Raw genomic sequence first — 4,629 nt, 5'->3', positions numbered from 1 at the left:
CTTTCCAAGGTGAGACTTTGAGTAGCACTCGATCCCCAACCTGGAACTCGAGTGGTTTTCTTCACTTATCGGCATAGCTTTTCTAACGGTCACGAGCTGCCGCCATTCGTTGTCGTATCTGAGCAATCTTTTCTGTCGTATCTACTACGAGTTCTGGGCCAGTGATTTGACTGTCACCAACTTCTGCCGAACAGAGAGGTGATCGACATTTACGTCCATACAATGCCTCAAACGGAGCGGCCTGGATGCTGGTGTGGTAGCTGTTGTTATACGAAAACTCCACTAACGGGAGATGCTTTTCCCAGCCATTGCCGAAGTCGATCACGCATGCCCTAAGCATGTCTTCGAGAGTCTGAATGGTGCGTTCAGATTGCCCATCCGTCTGTGGATGATAAGTGGTGCTCATGTCTAATCGTGAGCCAAAAGACTTATGCATAGCTTGCCATAGTTCAGAGGTAAAACGAGCGTCCCGATCAGAAATGATGGAGGTTGGCACTCCGTGCCTTGATACTACTTCTTTTAGGTAGATAGCTGCTAGAGTAGAAAACTTATCCGTTTATTTGATAGGCAGAAAATGTGCAGACTTGGTCAGTCGATCCACGATCACCCAAATGGTATCATTTCCGCGTTGAGATCTGGGTAGGCCAGTAACGAAATCCATGGAAATTTGCTCCCATTTCCATTTAGGTATCTCTGGTTGTTGAAGTGGGCCTGATGGTTTCTGGTATTCGACCTTGACCCTCGCACAAGTCAAACATTTGCTGACGTAGGTCGCTATGCTGGCTTTCATACCAGGCCACCAGTATGTAGTTTTTAGGTCGTGGAACATCTTATCCGAACCAGGATGTACTGAATAACAAGACTTATGTGCTTCATCCATCACAAGCTCACGTAAGTCTCCATAAAGTGGAACCCAGATGCGTCCGTTAACATAGTAGGCACCGTTTTCTTTTTGTTCTAGCCGTTGCCTCGATCCTCACAGGGACTCAGCACTGATGTTCTCAGCCTTCAATGCTTCAGCCTGAGCATCGCGAATCTGAGCGGGAAGATTAGATTGGATGGTAAGCTGTAACGCACGTACACGCTTAGGTATGGTATCCTTTCGGCTGAGGGTGTCGGCCACAACATTGGCTTTGCCCGGATGATACTTGATCGCGCATTCATAATCATTCAAGAGTTCTACCCATCGGCGTTGTCGCATATTCAATTCCTTTTGCTTGAAGACATGCTCAAGACTCCTGTGATCGGTGTAAATGGTGCACTTGGTACCGTACAGGTAATGTCTCCACATCTTAAGCGCGAAAACAACTGCTCCTAATTCCAGGTCGTGTGTAGTGTAGTTCCTTTCGTGAACCTTAAGTTGGCATGATGCGTAGGCAATGACCTTGTCACGTTGCATCAGCACACAACCAAGTCCTTGGATGGAAGCGTCTCAATAAACCACGAAATCGTCCGTGCCTTCAGGCAATGAGAGGATAGGTGCGCTACAAAGTCTATCCTTCAAGTGCTGAAATGCGGACTCCTGTGCATCACCCCAACGGTAGGTGACACCCTTCTGAGTCAGTGAAGTAAGGGGTTGCGCAATCTTGGAGAAATCCTTGATAAATCTTCGGTAATATCCTGCCAAACCCAAGAATTGGCGGATTTCTGTTGGTGTGCGGGGTGCAGGCCAGTTCTTGATTGAGTCAACCTTGGATGGATCAACATGAATCCCATCCTTGTTTACCACATGGCCTAGAAAGTGGACTTCACGAAGCCAGAAGTCACATTTCGAAAACTTGGCATACAACTGCTCTTTTCGAAGAAGTTCCAGAATAAGCCTCAGATGTTGCTCGTGTTCCTCCCGACTCTTAGAATAGATCAGGATGTCGTCAATGAACACTATGACAAACTTATCCAGGTAACGCTTGCACACTCGGTTCATGAGGTCCATGAAAACTGCAGGTGCATTCGTTAATCCGAAAGGCATAACGAGAAACTCGTAATGGCCGTAACGAGTTCTGAATGCTGTTTTGGAGACGTCCTCCTCCCGGACTCTCAGCTGATGGTAGCCTGACCTTAGGTCAATCTTAGAATAATAACTCGACCCTTGCAACTGGTTGAACAAGTCATCAATGCGTGGAAGAGGATAACGATTCTTCACTGTTACCTTGTTAAGTTCGCGATAGTCTATACACATCCTGAAGGTACCGTCCTTCTTCTTCACGAATAACACTGGAGCTCCCCAAGGCGAAGAGCTAGGACGTATGAAACCCTTTTCCAAGTGTAGGTCCCCTTGATGTATATGAATCTTCAACAGAATTGTCAATCCGATCAAGAGTGTGGAATCCTCTTGATCAGAATAAGCAGAAACGTGTAGATACAGAAACAACAATTCACTTTCAATCTGGGTTTTCTATTGATTATCAATCACAAGGAATTACAATCAATCTAAAACCCTAACCAACCCTAATTTCGTCCAAGACTAGCTCTCACGAAATTTCTCTCTCACAAATACTGTTTTGGCTGATTAACCTAAACCCTAATGTCTAACCTTGTTTATATAACACAAGGGTTACAACTGGGCTAGGTGAAACACTCTTGGGCTGCGAATTGGACAGACCCAATTCGCCCCCATCACCCAATGTGGGTTTAGTTTAGCCCAAACTCAATTATCTCACTAATACAAAGCTAAACCCGCTAACTGTTTATCGTTTAACTAATTACAAGATATCCAAAGACCAAATCTAAGCTGTTGTCACAAATATGCACCAACAAACTCCCCCTTGACAATAGCTTCATAAAAACTTTGTCTTCAGTCAAAACGTTATCTTCGGTCTTCTTGCAATCTTCAAGTAATCTTGCACTGTCTTTGGTCTTTGGATAGCTTCAGCTTCAATAGCTTCTGTCAGCAACAGACTGTCAGCAACAGACTCCCCCTAAGCTGATGCATCCAATCACCAAATCTTCAACACGTTAGTGTTTGAGTAAACTCCAGTTTAGCATTTGCACAACAATCTTCAAACTCTTCAATCTTGTCTGCAATATAGAAAGGAGGTTCTACCATGCATCCAATCAAACTCTCATCTTCACAGCAACTTCTCAGCAACATACTGCTTCAATCTGTGTACTATAAAACAAACATCTCGAGAAACCATAAGAATTTTTCAACAAGGTTAAATAAATTATTATTTTTCAAGAGATAGTTTAACTGTATCACAGATGAAGCAATTTCAACGTTTCACCAACACGCAAAACTTTTTGTTCAACACACAAGAACCTGCATGATTTAAAAATTTTTGAACTCACTTTCTAACACCGTCTCCCCCTATTGGTAACAATTCCTCCAAGAATAACAGTTTTCCGTACGTTAAGAATTCTAAACAGAAAAAGACACTATTTTTGGATTTTTATATTTTCTGAAAGCAAGTAAATACAAAAGCAATAAACACTCTATTTTTGTGAGAATCACTGGTAAGAAGATCATATCAGCATAATCAAACTGTGTCACACAATTAGATTATTCTTTATTTAATGTTTTAGTGAAAAGTAGTTCAAGACGATTACCAGTATTGTTTATCCTCTTAAACAAAATACATGAACATTTCAAGTACCATTACCATATGATACGTTAAGGTAATTTTATTACTGATATACTAGTGTGTCCCACTTCAGGATATACCCCCGCGATCAAGGTATGCACAAAGATTCATCGTAGTAGGTGAGTATACTGATGTCATCCTTTAAGATATCCTGACTGCGTCTAGGTCTGCATATAATCTGTTTTATCATGTTTTAATTGCTTAACCATGAACACCCAAATAAATACTAATCAAATCCTGGAAATATAAACAACACACTCTATCATGCAAGTATCTTCCCTACCACATATTTCACAAGTCCAATCCAGATTTCTGAAATCTTAACTGGGAATAGGTTGAGAAGAGAACAGAATAGATCTTTAGCAGAGATGGTATAATATACAGATCAAACGAGATTTTCTCAGTTTGATATAGGTTTCTTGGGTTTCTTTTGGGCACTTGAGGGCCTCTTTCGGGTGTATTAGATCTATAGCGCGACAACGTACAGCTAGGTCAGCATGTATCTGGATGCAGCAGAAGCTGTCGTTGCCTAGCACCTCCAGGTCAGCATATATCTGGATGCAGCAGAGGAGGTACACGACTTTTTTCAGAGAAGATTTCAGAATCAGATCAAAATTGTGTGTATCGGGAAAACATACAGACATTCAAATAGAAATGAGCTAATTCCAAGTAACTTTCTTTCCTGGGGTCATGTACAATTTTAGTTTTAAACAGACAGACATCCAAGATATCCCAGATGAAATAACAGTATAAAGACCCAAAACTTCAGATTTTCGCAATCTATCAACGCAAGAATTAAGGTCATTAAACCATACACCACTGATGTGTTCCCCACTCATATTCAGTGCATTTATGTTTATATCACATTGGTAAGTTGATTATTTCATGCTTTTTGCCTACTGGTACATCGTATGATGAAGCTGCTATCACACCTTAAGCAATTTAATTTCAGTTTCAGTGTGACAGTCTAACTTGCTGATGTACTATCATTTCTTCTTTTTCACACAGTGATAACTCATTTTGGATTTTCTATTTTTTTTATGTTTTT

The sequence above is a fragment of the Helianthus annuus genome, chromosome 16, assembly GCF_002127325.2.
Source record: "Helianthus annuus cultivar XRQ/B chromosome 16, HanXRQr2.0-SUNRISE, whole genome shotgun sequence".
Lineage (NCBI taxonomy): Eukaryota > Viridiplantae > Streptophyta > Magnoliopsida > Asterales > Asteraceae > Helianthus > Helianthus annuus.
The sequence above is the reverse complement of the archived record's forward strand: the minus strand, read 5'-3'. Positions refer to the sequence as shown.